This window comes from Saimiri boliviensis, chromosome 13 (assembly GCF_048565385.1).
Source record: "Saimiri boliviensis isolate mSaiBol1 chromosome 13, mSaiBol1.pri, whole genome shotgun sequence".
NCBI classification, from domain to species: domain Eukaryota; kingdom Metazoa; phylum Chordata; class Mammalia; order Primates; family Cebidae; genus Saimiri; species Saimiri boliviensis.
This window is the reverse complement of record NC_133461.1, coordinates 94,476,343-94,493,862: the sequence shown is the minus strand read 5'-3', so window position 1 is coordinate 94,493,862 and position 17,520 is coordinate 94,476,343. Positions and strand designations below refer to the sequence as shown.

At 41.4% G+C, this 17,520-nt stretch overlaps 1 protein-coding gene and 1 pseudogene across 4 annotated transcripts in view; both read left to right on the top strand.

The window, feature by feature from the left end:
• Nucleotides 1-475: 475 nt before the first annotated feature.
• Nucleotides 476-1,041, top strand: LOC120360592 (X-ray repair cross-complementing protein 6 pseudogene; annotated as a pseudogene).
• A 9,326-nt stretch (nt 1,042-10,367) lies between these two features.
• The window catches only part of PSD3 (pleckstrin and Sec7 domain containing 3), a 682,522-nt gene continuing 675,369 nt past the window's right edge, over nt 10,368-17,520 (top strand). For 2 of the 4 annotated variants that reach the window (XM_074384009.1, XM_074384010.1), the window contains exon 1: nt 10,368-11,085. The gene's annotated coding sequence lies outside the window, so the exon portion shown is untranslated. The remainder of the gene's footprint in view (nt 11,086-17,520) is intronic. The other 2 variants (XM_074384015.1, XM_074384005.1) reach the window with 2 other exon arrangements.

The following is a 17,520-nucleotide window of genomic DNA, read 5'->3' as shown; positions in this document are numbered from 1 at the left end:
TATTTTATTTATTCCTAGCACGTAGCACAGTGTCTGGGATCAACTAGGTACTCAGTTAATATTTATGGAAATGATTCCAACTGAAATGAGAATTTACTCAGGATTATGGAGCATTAGGAAGTGAATTCAGAAAGGCATGGTGGAGCTGGATTTTGAAAGGCTTTAAAAGCCAAGTCACACTTACATTTGCTGTCATAGCAAACACTATCCTCTGAGAGTTTTTGGAAAACAAGTAGGGAAAAGCACTTACGAAGGGTAATTGTTCTAATAATGGGGATACATAACATAAATGGGGTGGGATGAGGTCACTAAGCTAGTTATGTCACATTTGTCACAAAAACAAAAAACAAAACAAAACAAAAACCCACTAGTACTACCTTTGCTGTTTCTGGAGTTCACTTTTTTGTTGCCTGAACCCTATTGGAAAAGACTTGGCAATAGACTACTAATTGTGATGCAAGCAAGTTCCTTTGCCAAGGATTTGATGGAGCCTGAACAAGCAGTGGACCTGACATTGCCCAAGGTTGAAGCAATGAATAAAAGACTGGGTTCCCTGGTGGATGAATTTAAGGAGCTTGTTTACCCACCAGATTACAATCCTGAAGGGAAAGTTACCAAGAGAAAACACGATAATGAAGGTTCTGGAAGCAAAAGGCCCAAGGTGGAGTATTCAGAAGAAGAGCTGAAGACCCACATCAGCAAGGGCACACTGGGCAAGTTCACTGTGCCCATGCTGAAAGAGGCTTGCCGGGCATACGGGCTGAAGAGTGGGCTGAAGAAGCAGGAGCTGCTGGAAGCCCTCACCAAGCACTTCCAGGACTGACCAGAGGCCGCGCACCCAGCCGTCCTTCCACAGTGTGGCCAGGCTGCCTGGCCTTGTTCTCAGCCAGTCAAAATGTGTTTCTCCTGAGCTAGAAAGAGTCTACCCGACAGAAGTCGAGGGACTTTATGTTTTTGAGGGTTTCTGTTGCCATGGTGATGGTGTAGCCCTCCCACTTTGCTGTTCCTTACTTTACTGCCTGAATAAAGAGCCCTAAGTTTGTACTTTGTACTAAAAAAAAAAAAAAAAAAAAAAAAACACCAGCAGAGTTTCCCGAGAAGATTGGTGGGGATGAGTCAGGTGGAAGGAAGGGTTAACGGATCCTGCATCAAGGCCTGGTGAACCAAGTCCTCTTCCCAAGACAGTCATATACTAGTGAAATAAATTAGATTTGAATCATCACCTGAGGCAATCCTGAAAAAGAAAAGCAGTCCTAGAAAAGAGTGGAGCGAAAGAGGACAGCCCCATTCTCTTTGTGAGCATGGATACTGCCGCCATGTGGATGTAAGCCACAGGACTTCTTTTAGCACCAGCTGAGATTCTTCTGCCCTAGAACTAGTTCCTCCGAGTTATTGCCAGACCTGGAGATATGATTCCTGCACCTGGAAGATGAGGAACAGGGACAGATAAACGAGTTATGGACTCAGCAGGCTAACGTGCCAGCCTTATAGGGATGTGGACAGAGAGGAATTCTCCCCTTTCTAAGCAGACTCTGGATTGTTTAGAGAAAGAAGCAAATAATCATTGAATCAGAATGAAAAGTCCTTCCTCCCTTCCCAGGAGGATGTCCTGTTAGCAACCTCTTTGGACAGAAAGAGGAAATTAAGAAGCATCATTACTGTTAACACTACTTTCTTTTGCACAATGGTAACAGCCCTGATATTATAGAAAGGTTGATAAAAAGGTGTTTTATAAGTCAATTATTACATCATAATTCAGAAAAATAGTAGTAAACATTGTTGTATAGAAACCAGAAATAAATAATGATCACTCTTGGATTTAACTTCCTCATAAATTAAAGCATTTCCCATTGTGTGATATCTGAGAGTTAACAATTCTCCAAAACTTTCAAATATAAGCTCTATTATAGCATTGGTTTTTTTTTTTTAATCACTGATTATTTTAAATGTATTAATCAAATAAAGCAGCAAATGAAATTTTTAAATCCATTGATTCTTTTGGCAGGCATTGAAATAATTCAGAAAAGACATGTTTCTAAATTTTACGTTAAAAATAAAAGTAAGCATTTTCTTAATAATTTTTGGGTTTTGGCTCATCCGATCACTAGACATGTTTAGATGGTCCTTGTCATTATGTCCTGATAATTACAGATTGCAGCTATCATAATAAGAACAGATTCCCTCCTTGTTAGAAAACAGCAATATCCCTTAGTAAAAGTCTGAAGTTTGTTGTAACTGACAAAACAAAAGAAAACAAAATCAGAAGCTTTTTAAACTTTGGGCAGCCTGAGTTGTCATGGGGATCTCTGGTGCATGTGAAATCACCAACCATGGATTCGGAAGTTAGTGGATTCTCTGATAAGTAAAATAAGCATCTATTTAAGTATATTCATGCTCTATAATGTTTACTGTTCAAAAACTTGCTCTAAGACAGGGAACATGTCTCTATCCTCCCTAACACTCTAAAATACTTAGAACAGTGCTGTTCACACTGGAGCTTTCAAACAAATGCTTGATTTATTGAAAAAATCTATACAGACCATGAGGTAAAGACACTACAGAACCAGATTACCTGGCTCATTTGTATGCAGAACAATCAAACAGAAATAAGGAAAGGCATAGAGTCTATAGTTCCCCATTGTGGATAATTAATAAAAGCAAAATTTCTGGAGTTTGGTGACAAAACCAAATGTGAAATCTTCCAAATGTAAGCTTAGAACTAAATCTTTAAGGCAAAAGTGTCCAAATATAAGACGACTCACATTCCAATTACCAAATTTGTCACACAAGACCAGGTGCGGTGGCTCACGCCTGTAATCTCAGCACTTTGGGAGATCAAGGTGGGTTGATCACCTGAGGTAGGGAGTTCAAGACCAGCCTGGCCAACATGGTGAAACACTGTCTGTATGAAAAAATACAAAAATTAGCCAGGCATGATGATGCACACCTGTATTCCCAGGTACTAGGGAGGCTGAGGCATGAGAATCATTTGAACTTGGGAGGCAGAGGTTGCAGTGAGCTTAGATCATGCTAAAGCACTCCAGATGGGGCAACAGAGTGAGACTCTGCTTCAAAAAAAAAAAAAAAAAAAGTCACACAAGTAAAAAGTCCATTGTTGACCTTACTTTTACCCTGGTCCTGTGCTTCGGTTTTCTTATGGAGCCTTTATTATGTTTCAGACACACTGCAAGGACCCAGTTACAATCGAACCTTGGCCAGATAACAAATAGAAAAAATATGATTGGGATTTTTTCTTCTTTTCATTTTAGTAATCATGAAGGGTATCTGCACTTAAAGAACAATTTAATTCAAAAGCCATGTTAGACCATAGCTGCCTGTATTTTTAGAAAGCACTTATTTTGCCTGTGTTTTTATAATAACATGTATCCCTTATCTACAATATACAATAAATCAATAGTTCCAATAAGGTACTGGGCCTTTTAAACATGTCTTTATCTCATATAATGTAGACAGTTGACTTTTATTAATAGCAAATGTTAATATATTAACTTATTCATAATTTTGTTCTTGGACTTCTGCTAATAGATAAAAAGAAATGCAACAGTTAGAATATTTTTCTCTCGTCCATGCTTTAGTTATAAGGAATTCTCACATTACCCTTCTGTCTAAAATACAGCTCTCTGTGTATCCTTCACTTCCACAAAAACAGCTTTAAAAAGTAGCAGTGGCAACAATTCAATTTATGCATTTATTATTTTAAAAAAATCTAAGATTTTAGAAGAAGGATAAAATGAACTTGTTGTGTGGGTATTAGGATACTTTCAGTATTTAAGATAAAATGTGTGTAAATTTGGAAAGGGTTCCTTTCCTTATACGGGGTGACCTGATAAAGAAAGTGGATGGATGAAAGAAATACATGTTTCTTTCTTTCTAACTGGATCTTTGATTCTACCGCAGCATAGCACCCAAAATGGATCTTTGCTTTGCATTTTTAATTATGACCCTCGCATATCTTTAGTAAATTCAGTAAAAACTTTAGTAATCTTTCCCCCAGTGAAAGTCTTATGATGGGCTCCACACAGTTATTTGGAATTGTATTTAAGAGCGGAAGCCCCAGTAACATCCGTACTCCTTGGAAAATACACCATGGCCATATGTCTGCACCAAGATTTGTACAGTAGAACAATTGTCTCCAATATTGCACCATACCACATGATACAGCAAATGTTCCCTTGACCATTAGATGAAAGATATCATCACTGAACAATCTCTCAAATATGTTTGTTTTGCAATGAAGCTTCCTGGCATTAATTTCATTAAAAAGTTGACTGGGCGTGGTAGCTCACACCTGTAATCCCAGCACTTTGGGAGGCCAAGGCAGGTGGGACACCTAAGTTCAGGAGTTCGAGACCAGCCTTACAAACATAGTGAATACCATCTCTACTTAAAGTACAAAAAATTAGCTGGCTCTGGTGGTGGGTGCCCGTAATCCCAGCTACTTGGGAGGCTGAGGCAGAAGAATCACTTAAACCCGGGAGGTAGATGTTGTGGTGAGCTGACATAGCACCACTGCACTCCAACCTGAGTCATAAGAACAAAAATCTGTCTCAAAAAAACAAAAAAAAAGAAAAGAAAAGGGAAAATAAAAGAGTTGCATAGATAGAAGGAGGAGCATATAGAATAGTGTTTCTTGTACTGTCAAAATTACAAAGGAGTTTGCTAACAAATGTAAGACGGAATGAAACTATATACTGTATATAAAATTGTTATATACCAATTTTATAAATGGACAGGAGAGATTTTCCTACCATAAGGTTTACAAAGCAAAGGTGGCTCCATGGTCTTTTCAGTTGCCAAAGTGAGGTAAGCAAAAGCATCCATTAGGAGATTCACCAGAAGGGTATGACCAGCTTAAAAGGAGAATCCTGGACAACACATGCAGCTGTAAAGGCCACAAGTGTGACGCTCACAGTCAACTGAAATGGAAGGAATTTGAAAATGGTATCATAAACATTTCAACCTCATATGACAGTTTTAACAATACTTGCAAGGTTGTCGTTGGTAAGAATGATATCGGAAACTTCTTTAGCTATATTTGTTTCTGTTAATCCCACTGCAGATCAAACATCTGCTCTCTTTAACACCAGGCCATTATTAGGACCATCATCAGTAACTGTTAAAATTTGCCTCTGTCTTGAAACATTATTCATTACACATGTTTACTAAGTAATATATTTAATGATAAGGCCAGTGTACCAGCCAGGGTTCTCTAGAGAAAAAGAAGGAACAGGTTATAGAGGAGGAAATTTATTATAGGAATTGGCTCACCTGATTATGGAGGATGCTAGGTCCCACAATTGGCCTTTGGCATGTTGGAGAACCACGAGAGCTGGTGCTATAATTCAGTCTGAGTCTGAAGGTCTGAGAATCAGGAGAGCTGTTGGTATAATTCCCAGCCCAAGAAGCTCCAAGAAGTGCTGATGTCCCAAGGAATTAGAATACTGATGTCCCAGATCAAACAGGGAGAATGAATTCACCCTTCCTCTGACCTTTAGTTCTATTTGGGCCCTCAAAAGACTGGGTGAAGGCAATCTTCTTTAGTGCTGATTCAAGTGCTAACAGCTCCTCCAGAAACAGCCCCAGAGATATACCCAGAAACAACATTTCTACCAGTTAGCTGGGCATCCCTTAGCCCAGTCAAATTAACACACAAAAGTTACCATCACAGCTGAATCTTGCAAGTACCTGAAATTCTGACCAACCCCTGTTTTTGAGTCTCTTCAATTTCTCCATTTTCATTGTTATGCGTTAGTTTCTTGAAATCTGTACCCCCTGGATGTGGGTAACCTTCAGGGACCTTAACAATGTTGTATTTCAGGGCAACAGCCCTTACGATGTGGAGATTGTCACTAGAATCACCCATTCAGTGGATCTAGAATACTGCATTCAGCACTTCAGGTGTTGAGAGTTGAAATATGTCTACCAAAAACATGTGTTCAAGTCTGAACTCTGGTTCCTGTGAACACGACCTTATTTGGAATAAGGTCTTTGCAAATGTAATCAAGATGAGGTCATATTAGACTAGGGAGGGCGCTAATCCAGCAAATTGCTGGTTTTTTTTTTTTTTTTTTTTTTTTAAGAGGGAAATTTGGACATAGAAAAGACAGACGGCCATATGAAGATAGAAGCCCCAAGTCATGGAATACCAAAGTTTGCCAGCAACCACCAGAATCTATGAGAAAAGTAAGGAAGGATTTTTCCCTAGAGCCTTCAGAGGGAACATGGGACCTCTGGGACCTCTGGGCTCTAGGACTGTATAAAAATACAGTTCTGTTGTTTCAAGCTACTCAGGTTGTAGAGCTTTACTGAAGCAGTCCCAGGAAACTTATGCCTTGGGTCTCATGGTATCTTCAATGCCTACAAAAGCAGTTCATGCAACATCTGAAGTAATATCTTCCTCATTGCTCAGCCAGGTTTGTAGCTGCAGAATTTCTGAACATCCGGCACAGTATCCTTGGCCCTGCACAGCCACTGGATTCATAACACTTTGGAAAATGTCTTTTTTATTTGCTTTAGTCAGGACTCTAGGTATTCATTCAAAATTTCACACCTCTGTTAAGTAATAGTTCTGAGACTCCCTCTTTGAACAACCTAAAACCCTCATCTGGCAGTTTTAAGACAGTAGTCATAGATTTTTTTCTCTGAGTTTAAGATAAACTCTTTGTTTATACAGAGTTCAACTTTGTATAAACTCTTCTGTGGTATGCTTTCTTTTTTTTCTGAGATGGAGTTTCACTCTGTCATCCAGGCTGGAGTGCAATGGCATGATCTTGGTTCAATGCAAACTCTGCCTCTCGGGTTCAAGCGATTCTCATGCCTCAGCTTCCTGAGTAACTGGAATTACAGCTGACTGCCAGCAGGCCTGACTAATTTTTGTGTTTTTAGTAGAGATGGCATTTCTCTGTATTGGCCAGGCTGGTCTTGAAGTCCTGACCTGAAGTGATCAGCCCACCTCGGCCTCCCAAAGTGCTGGGGTTACAGGCATGAGCCTGTGGTATGCTCTTTCTTTTCCTTCTTTCTCCCTCCCCTCCCTTCCCCTCCCTTCCTCTCCCCTCCCCTCCCCTCCCCTGCCCTCTCCCCTCCCCTCCCCTCCCCTGCCCTCTCCCCTCCCCTCCCCTCTCCTATTTGTTTCCTTTCCTTTTCTTTCTCAAAATCTACTCTTAAATGATGAAGAAATTCCAAAAAGGCACATTCGATTTTATTGCCAATCTGTTGGGGTAGACCTCAGCAACTAAAAAATTTTAATTATACAAACAATTAACAGCAGTATCTGTCAAAAAGGTATTCCCAATGGGTCTGGAACTTATACAATGAGCCTCACCAATGGAAGCCTGAACCTTGGAATAGGAATGTGCTTGTTTTATCAGAACAAAAGACTGTTGCATTTCCCATAGTTTTACAAGCACCCAATGTCTCACTGAGTGATTATCTTTCATTTTCTTTACAGAATAAGCCAAGGAAAGAGGAACTGCAAAAGAAAAGCTTTCAAGAACAGCCACCACCAAGCCAGTTATTCTCATAATGAAAAACTGAATAATATATTCTGTATAAACTGCAATGCAATCTAAAGTTCATTGGTTGTCCTCAGTCCTAAAACTCCGTATTGCCAAATTTGTCATTAAGGAGACAGAGTGAGGATAATAGCCATGAGCCAACCACACTTGCCAATCCTTATGGATAATTTTGTACATTTGTCTTGTAGAATTATTATATATATTTTTGGGTGTATGTTTGAACCGGCCGCATTTTGCCTTCACCTTCTCAGGCTGTTGTGTCCCTGCTGGTCCCCTGAGAATCTGTTTCTGTTTTGTTTTAATTCCCTTTATTCTTAGAAAAAAAAAAAAAAAAAAAAAAAGCAGACATACGATGAGGCCTGCTTGTGAGTTACAACCAGAGCCCTCCTTCTCCTAGGACGAGGACAGCAGGCTGGGATCTGGGATCATCATCTTCCTCCTCATCTCTGACCCTCCCTGAAGGTGCTGTGGGAGCAGGCGGCATGGTACTCTAGGGGAACTGCTCCACATCACCACCATGAGGTTCACCAGCCGGACCTCCTCCCCTTGGCCACCTGGCAGCTCGCAGACGTCCTCTGGTCCTGGCCGATGCGCTTCTCCAGGCCGCAGCACTCTTCCTCCCTGCTCCAGTCTTGACCTTGGCGACCTGCAGCAGCTGGCAGGCCTGGCTCCGGGGCAGTCCGCGGGCGCGTAGCACTGGACCGGTAGCGTGACGGCAGCCACCACCCGCTCTGCACAGCGCCCTCCCGCAGTTCGGCTCCCGGGGTGCCGGGGCGGCCCGCGCCCGGGCGCTCTCCAGGCGTGCACCGCCCGGCTGCCCCTACCGTCACCGCCACATTCACGGCCACAGCCACCGCCTCCGCCACCCCAGCGGCCGGGCGCGCAAGGATCGACGAGCCGCGCACACCCCTTGCTCCCGCGCCCGGCGCCAGGGGACCGCTGCAGGGAGGATTTCTTTGCCTCCTTCCCCCTTTCTGCAGCTACCCCCAGCCCCCGGCCTGAGGAGTCACCCTGGGCTTTCTACCAGCACCCAACTCCTCCCACTGAACTGGAACGTGCCCCCTTCCAATCCCAGTTCACACCTTCCCAACCTCACCAGGGGCGCTGCCGCCTTCCATCACCGTTGGCAAGCTCCCGGTGTGCGCCAGAGACACCCAGGTCGAAACCCACTGAGGCCGCCATAGTGAGAGGCAGTTTACTCAGAGCTTGCTGTGGCGAGGCAGTCAGCCGCCATCACGTGCATTTGGGAGGAGACTCGGAGGCAGGCCGGGGAGTGGAGACCCTTCATCGTGGAAAACGGAAGGCTTCAAGGTGTGCCCGGATTGGCGTCTGCTGGTGTGGGGGACCTGGAGGCAGGTATCCCATGCGATTGGCTTGGGAAACATTTGGCTTTCTCGGGTCGGTCCCGAGTTGGAAGGGAGTGGGAGGGACGGCAAACCTTAAGGAAGCTAGGTTATTGATCAAGTCTAGACACTTTGGGTCAGGTTGCTGCAAGGGTCACGGTTCAGAGTTTTTTGTTTGTTTGTTTGTTTTGAGACAGTCTCGCTCTGTTGCCCAGGCTGGAGTGCAATCTTGGCTCACTGCAACCTCCGCCTCCAGGGTTCAAGCTATTCTCTGCCTCAGTCTCCTGAGTAGCTGGGATTACAGGTGCACACCACCACCTGTCTCTACTAAAAAATACACAACGTATGTATTTTTAGTAGAGACAGGGTTTCACCATCTTGGCCAGGCTGGTCTTGAACTCCTGACCTCGTGATCCACCTGTCTCGGCCTCCCAAGGTGTTGGGATTACAGGCGTGAGCCACCGTGCCCAGCCCCGTTTTTATATATGGTCTGGCCATGCTGGGTTTGTATGCTGTCGCTGGCCAGTCCTCCTCTCCTGTTTCCTCTGGCCACATACACCTTTCCAGGAGAAAGCTGCCAATGGGAGTTCTCAATCAGCTCTAACCTTCGAGGGCTGGGTTTTAACATTATGTCTGCGAGACTTGCTTCAGGTGGTAGGCATCTGCTCTATGCAACCTGAGCCCAAGGTGGTGCCTTTTGAGCCTTCAGCTCTGTGTTGAAGACCAGCAGCTGAGCTCTTCGATTTTAAAATTGTGAAACCACGTCTCCAACCTCATCTTAGTTCTACATCATAGGGACAGCCAGTAGTTACAGAAAACCATATAGAGTTGGCTCTTGAATACCAAGGCAGCCCCTCCTACCCCCACATTCTCCCACACTCTTCGAAGTAAAAAACCTGAGTATAATTTTTGTTTTTTTTGGTTTTTTTTTGAGACAGAGTCTCACTCTGTCACCCAGGCTGGAGTGCAGTGGTGCAATCTCAGCTCACTGCAACCTCTGCCTCCCCATTTCAAGCAATTTTCCTGCTTCAGCCTGCCCAGTAGCTGGAGCTACAGGCACTTGCCACCACATCCTGCTAATTTTTTATTTTTAGTAGAGATGGGGTTTTGCCATATTGGCCAGGCTGGTCTTGAAACTTCTGACCTTGTGATCTGCCCAACTCAGTCTCCTAAAGTGCTGGGATTACAGGTGTGAGCCACCATGCCCGTCCCTGAGTATAACTTTTGACTCCTTCAAAACTTAACTAATACTAGCCTACTGTTGACTGAAAGCCTTATCAATAACGTAAACAACACATATTTTGTATATTATATGTATTATATACTGTATTCTTAGAGTAATATAAGCTAGAGAAAAACTATTAAAATCACAAGGAAGAGAAAATATATTTACTATTTATTAAGTGGAAGTGGATAGTCACAAAGGTCTTCATTCTCTTTGTCATGTTGAGTAGGCTGAGGAGGAGGAGGAAGATGAGGGTACTTGGTGTTGCAATGGTGGCAAAGACAGAAGGAAATCCCAGGGTAAATCCATGTCTTGTGTATATAGTCGCCACATATTCTCATGAAGAATAACATAAAACCTAAGCATATACCACATGCAAAGCTCTATATTATATTAAGGGATGAAGTCGGCTGTGGTAGCCCTTTTGTGGCCACAAATTTGGTATTTATCTGGTGTCTGTATTCACATGGCCCCCTCAATTCACTTTTGCTGTGGCCTCTTTCTGTTCCTGAATCTCCACTACAGTGTGAGAAAATAGGCATTGCCCTGATACCCAGAGCTTTCAAGCATCTTTGCAAAATCTTCCCATCAATGGGGAATGATGGTTTGGCCCCATCTCCTCTCTGCCTGAATCTAGTTAGCAGCAATTGAATGGTCCCCTGGTGATTCACTGGATGCTATTTCGTTTGTTCCGTCAGCTGTTTATTAATCTGTAACTTCCTGTTAAAATGCAGGGTGTGCTTTTTTAAGAAGCCTTACACAGCATAAGTTTTATTTTGGGACCGGACACATTATTATATAAAGAGGATCTGTGAGTGTTACTTGGTCTTGTAAGCATTTTTTTTTTTTTTAGCAAAATGTTGTGAGCACCTACCGTGTGCCAGGCAGTGTTCTGTGAACTGGTTGTACAGGAGTGAACGAGATCACCTTAATTTTGAGAAGTTTATCATCTACTCAAGAGAAACACGTGTAATAAACTACAGTAAGTGCAACCATAGATGTTCAAGGTATAGGAGGGTGCAAAGAAGGAAGTGGAAAATTCCAGGCCAACAAAGGAGTGAAAAAGACTCTAGAATAGAACCTAGCAAAGATTTTTCAACTGTATAACAAAGATGACACATTTTGGTGACAGTGTGGGGAGGACAGATTGGACAATGAAGAGCTTGAAGGTGGGAAAGTTATTTGAAGGTTGTTTAAGAGGCTGTTGCAAATGATTTAGGCAGGAAATAATAAAGCTGAAGAGAGGGACAGAAAGAATGTTTGAAGTAATTTTTACAACAGGATGGGACAGTGGGAGGTGAGGAAAAATGAGTGGATGAAAAGTTTATGGTTTGGAGCACTTGGTAAATGATGCTGCCATTAAATCAAATGGAAGAAAAGAAGGAGAAGCAGGTGTGCTGGGTGAGGGCTGTGGAGACCATGTTTGGACCTAGTGAAGTTCAGGTGCTATGTGGGAACATCATTCAATTGCTAGATAATCACGTTTTTGGAGAGTGAGGTCTAGCTGAAATACCTATTTGGGTAACATCTAATGACTTGGAAACCTTATTAAACAGATTGTGTTTTGGTTTATGGTGATTCATATATATATATATATATATATGTGTGTGTGTGTGTGTGTGTGTGTGTGTATATATGTATGTGTATATATATATATGTTTTTCAGATAAAATGTAAGTGCGTTTCAGATCATGGCATTTTACTTTAATGGTATCAGCTTTCATGTTGGTGGCTGGGAATGTCAGGGGTTGAAGGCAGTATAAATCAAATACTATTGACAAATTGACCTTTTGGGTGTTAACACTGACATTAAAGGTGTTACTTGCCTTTTCAGTACTAGAGATTTAAAAAATACTCTGGTCAACTATGGAAAACTGTATAGTTTTTAATCGTGGAATACTATAAAATAGGCATTCTGCTACAGTGGTGTTTTAATAGTGCCAAGGAAATCAGTAAGAATGTGTAAGATGTTTACTTTTACCATACAAAGTAAAATTTTCAAGAATATTTTTTGTCAAAGTGTCTTTTGTGTCCTGGAATCTAATTTAACCCTAACCTTAACTCTAACCCTAACTTGTAGCCTTAAGGGCAGAGTTAAGACAAGTACTAACTCTAGCATAAATGCTAACCCTAAGCCTGAACCTAAATCTCACCTTCATCCTAAACTAAACCCTAACCCAACACTAACCGCAAACCTAAACATAATCTTAACTCTAAACCTAAAAGTAGTGCTAACCCTAACTCTATCCTTATTCCTATCTCTTGTCGCTAATCCTAATCTTAACCTTAGAGCTGACTTTTATCAGGGTAGATCTGTTAGGAAAAAAGTATTCTTTAGGATTTCAGAAACTAGGTAATCAAAATTGAGAAGTAAATTTCAGATTAAATGAATAATCTATAAGCAAATCATCAAGAGACCATGTTTAACAACATATCATGTTAGATAGCCTGACCCTTCCGATTGAGATAACCAAAGGCCAGGTGAGAGGTCTGAAGAACATTCTTGCTTCTTCTTTCCAACAGTAAGCATGCCTAATAAGGGTTGCTATAAAAATTCAGTAACTACTGATTATTAACGAAATGCAAATCAAAACCACATTGAGATACCATCTCATGCCAGTTAGAATGGCGATCATTAAGAAATCTGGAGACAACAGATACTGGAGAGGATGTGGAGAAAAAGGAACACTTTTACACTGTTGGTGGGAATGTAAATTAGTTCAACCATTGTGGAAGACAGTGTGGTGCTTCCTCAAGGACCTAGAAATAGAAATTCCATTTGACCCAGCAGTCCCATTATTAGGTATATACCCAAAGGATTATAAATCATTCTTTTATAAAGACACATGCACACGTATGTTCACAGAGGCACTGTTTACAATAGCAAAGACTTGGAACCAACCCAAATGTCCATCAACAATAGAATGGACAAGGAAAATGTGGCACATATACACCATGGAATACTATGCAGCCATAAAAAACGATGAGTTTGTGTCCTTTGTAGGGTCATGGATGAATCTGGAAACCATAATTATCAGCAAACTAACACAAGAACAGAAAATTGAACACTGCATGTTCTCACCCATAGGTGGGTGTTGAACAATGAGAACACATAGACACAGGGAGGGGAGCATAACACACTGGGGTCTACTGGGGGTGGCCAAGGGAGGGACAGCAAGGGGTGAGTGGGGAGATTGAGGAGGGATAACATAGGGAGAAATGTCAGATGTACGTGACTGGGGAATGGAGGCAGCAAACCACACTGCCATGTGTGCACCTATGCAACAATCCTGCATGATCTGCACATGTACCCCAGAACCTAAAGTACAGTTAAAAAAAAAAAAAGAATTCAGTGACTATATCCAAGAAACAAAATCTAAATTTAGAGTACACGGACTTCACAAGGTGTATGCTAACCTTAATCCCAGTCTTCTTGCTCTCTCAATTTAAGACTTTTCTACACCAGAAAAATTCTACAACACTGGCACTTCACTGACTCATCCACTTATATCTAAAAACCACTGTTACTCTATCCAGACCCTACCAGCTAGGACTTACCTAGATTAGACTCGTAGTCAACAGCAATGCCTGGGTTAGAGGGGTAATTTTAGACACTATTATATTTAGAGACTTCAAAACCAAGGTGAGGAAAAATGATTATCATCCATAAGACAATGAGAAAATTTGATGGGTCAGAACCTAACTCAGTGCTGTGTTATATGCTGTACAGACTTAGTCACTGAAATGGTATAAAGTGACAGTTATGAGTGGACACAGTGGACAATATTTTCTCTCATTTGTGTATAACTTAGCAGCTTGCCAAAACTTTATAACACATATCCAGTCCTTCCTAGGATCTCAGGAGGTTGATACAGTAGGTGTTAGTGTAATTATTCTTATTTTGCATATTCAGAAACAGGCTCAGCAGAGTTAATTATTTGCCCTCAAATTTTCCAGTGAAAGTGGTGCGTTACAGACTAGAGCTCAAGTCAAACAATTTCAGATACAATGGGAAGTTCATTCTATTTCATGGAATATTTGAGACTTGCACTGGGCCTTAGCAGACTGCATAAAGTTGAGGAGATGAGGAAGAACAAAGGAGTGTTCTGATGGGATAAGAAATATAAGGAGAAGCCTGGGTATGGCGGCTCATGCCTATAATCTCAACACTTTGGGAGGCTGAGGCAGGCTGGGTATGGTGGCTCATGCCTATAATCTCAACACTTTGGGAGGCTGAGGCAGGCGAATCTCTTGAGGTCAGGAGTGGAAGACCAGCCTGGCCAACATGGTGAAAGCCTGTCTCTACTAAAAATACAAAAATTAGCTGGGCATGTTGGCACACAACTGTAATCCCCACTCCTTGAGGCTGAGGCAGAAGAATCGCTTGAACCAGGGAGGTGGAGTTGCAGTGAGCCAAGACTGTGCCACTGCACTCCAGTCTGGGTGACAGAGCAAGACCTTGTCTCAAAAAAGAAAAAAAGAAAAAAGAAATATAAAAAGCAGGCAGGAAGCTGGGAATGGGATAGTGAACAGCAGACAAGTGGGAGTGGATGAGGAAAGATTGGAGAGAAAAGTGGAGCTTTGGGAGTCAGGCAAGTTGTTTATATTTCATGCAGGGTTTCACCATGAAGTCAATGAGCTTTTTGAACCTGATAGTGACTTAAGGAAGATCATCTGAATCATCTGATAGTGGTGTGCAGGGCAAATGGGAAGAAGGAAGCCCTAGGGACCAGACAGGTGGCTTTTGGGTGGGGATGCAAGGAATGTATGGAAATGCAGGGGCAAGAATTGACAGAAAAATGGAACAAAATTGGTTTTTAAAAAGACAGTTAAAAAGCCTAGGGTTTCATCATGATAGATAAAGAAACTGAAAATATTAAAGAATTCCACATTTTCAATAACTAGTTATATGGCCTCAGGCAAGTCATAGAGTCTCTCTAGGCTCCTCATCCCCCATAAGTGACTGAAATTATGTGTATAGAATTATTGGAATAATCAATTTTTCTTAATTAAGAAGGATAACTAAAATGGCAAGAAAGGTGTTCTCAATAACATTATATTTATATTTAAAGCAATGAATAACTGGAAAATATCTAAATGTTCTATAATGGGGGAAGAATAAAACAAATTATGAGGATTATGTAGAAACTAAAATCACATTTAAGAACATGGAGACATAAATGCTCATAATATAATGATAGGTTGAAAAACCGGACACAGTGCTATCCAAATGTTACTAAAAAGAAATACGTGAATAGGAAAAAAAGAACTGGTTGAGAGTTCTCTGGCAGATGGTAATGTGACTGATCTGTATTACCATTTTTGTACTTTGTACCTTTCTGGAATTTCCAAATTTTGTACAATAAGCCTTTATTTTATAATGAGAAAGAAATATTTAGGAAAAAAAAAGACATGAGATCATCTACAACAACTTAAAATCTTCACGTGTCCTTTATAACTATCTCAAAATAAAATACCACAATGAATAGAGAAGTAGCATCGTTCTCTGTTTGACTTAGAAAATATCAGAGAAGTGGAATGGATTCTGAGACGTGGCTGAAAGAGAGAGGTGACATTCACAGAAGAGAGAGAACAGAAAAGAGAGAAGTGGATAAAACATTGCAATAACAAAGCAGAGACAGTTGCCTTAACTGAACGGAAATCAGAGTCCTTGTCAGTGAAGTAGGCTGACTTTTGGGAGCTGTTTACAGCTCCAGTAAATATAAAATCAACTCAGGAAGTAGATAAGAATGAATTTATGTCACAGATGAAAACAATGTTTTATTGTACAAAATATTTCATTAGGTTTGCTAACTTCAGGGAGACCTTTACTAGGATTCCTCTTGGTTTTCCATTAGGACTGCAAAATATTTTCAATGAATGTGTATTCAGACATAAATGAAAATCTATCATCCAGTGACATTATGAAACATCCATGTGTTGAGAATTTTTCACGAATTTATGTAAAACTACATAAAATACGTCTAGGAAATATTTAGGCAAATGTGTGTTTGAGGAAAATAATAATAGAAAACCAGCAGAATAATTAAGTCAATATCTTGATATTTACTCATGGTAATTTGTTTTTGTGCTTAGAAAGCAGATAATATAACACAACAGGGCTACTCATTTGAGGGAATATGGAACGGTAAAACTGCCTTTGATTCAGTTTCTTGCTAAATGTATTTTTCATGTGATTTTGTACTGTTGAAAACCATGAGAACTATCTTTTAACAGGCAAACTTCTGACAAACGGAGCCTTCCACTTCAATTATCTTTTATTTTATTTTACATTTACTTGTGTTATTGTTGTTATTCCACCAAATATATGCTACCCAAAGTTCAGGAAACTTCCCTCAAATGTTTTTATTTCCACCCTCCCTACAATCTACATTCGCCTTGCCAAGTTCACCATCACTGTCTGTTCTGGGTGTCACCCCAGCTTATCACTAGATGAAGCACACCGGAGGTCTCTGCAAACCCAATAAATACCAAATCTGGAAAGAGTCAGGGTGATAGAGGCAGGAGGCAGAAAAATCCTAGGCAGACACGGGGGGTCAGGTCCCCAGTGAAACCCCACCTTTAAGCCAAAAATGATTCAAAGCCTGAATGCCAAGGTACAAACCAAATCCACAGACTAGATTGAGAACCTGTCTTCCTGTTTGGCATACTTTCCTTTGATTGCGCCCCACTCTTCAACTATTTTACATATACCAACCCTTCCCTAATTGTTTTTACACTGTGCCCACCTTTTACTGGTACTTTTGTTTTAATCCTTTTTTTTCATACTCACAAACCAACTAGCATGCATTCCCCTAGCCCCAGATTCAGCCACATCAAGACAAGATGACCTGACTTTGGGGAAGACAACCTGACCTTCCCCTCCTCTGTGCTGAGAGCTGACTTGTCACTCGCTCAGTCATAATGCTCCCTCCTTCCAGGGGCAGAGTGCGGTGGGCCGATTAGATGAGGCAGCAAGGCCGACTAAGGGGCCAGAAAAATCCTTTATCAAGAGTTCAGTCTTTCTGTCTGGTTTTTAGGATCAGCTTGTCATTAGTCTTTGGGTATACTCACATGTGCTAATTTTCTTGGCTGTACTCACATTTGTAAAAATGGCATAAAAGAAAATAAATGAACACAGTGTTTAGAAGAAGAAGAAGGAAAAAAAAAAAGCAAAATTAGCCAGGTATGGTGGCGCATGCCTATAATCCCTGCTGCTCAGGAGCCTGAGGCAGGAGAATCACTTGAACCCTGGAAGGCAAAGGTTGCGGTGAGCCAAGATCGCACCATTGCACTCCAGCCTGGGCAACAAGAGCAAAACTCTGTTAAATAAAAAAGAAGAAGAACAAGAAGAAGAAGAAGAAGGAGGAGGAGGAGGAGGAGGAGGGGGGGGAGGGGAGGAGGAGGAGGAGGAGGA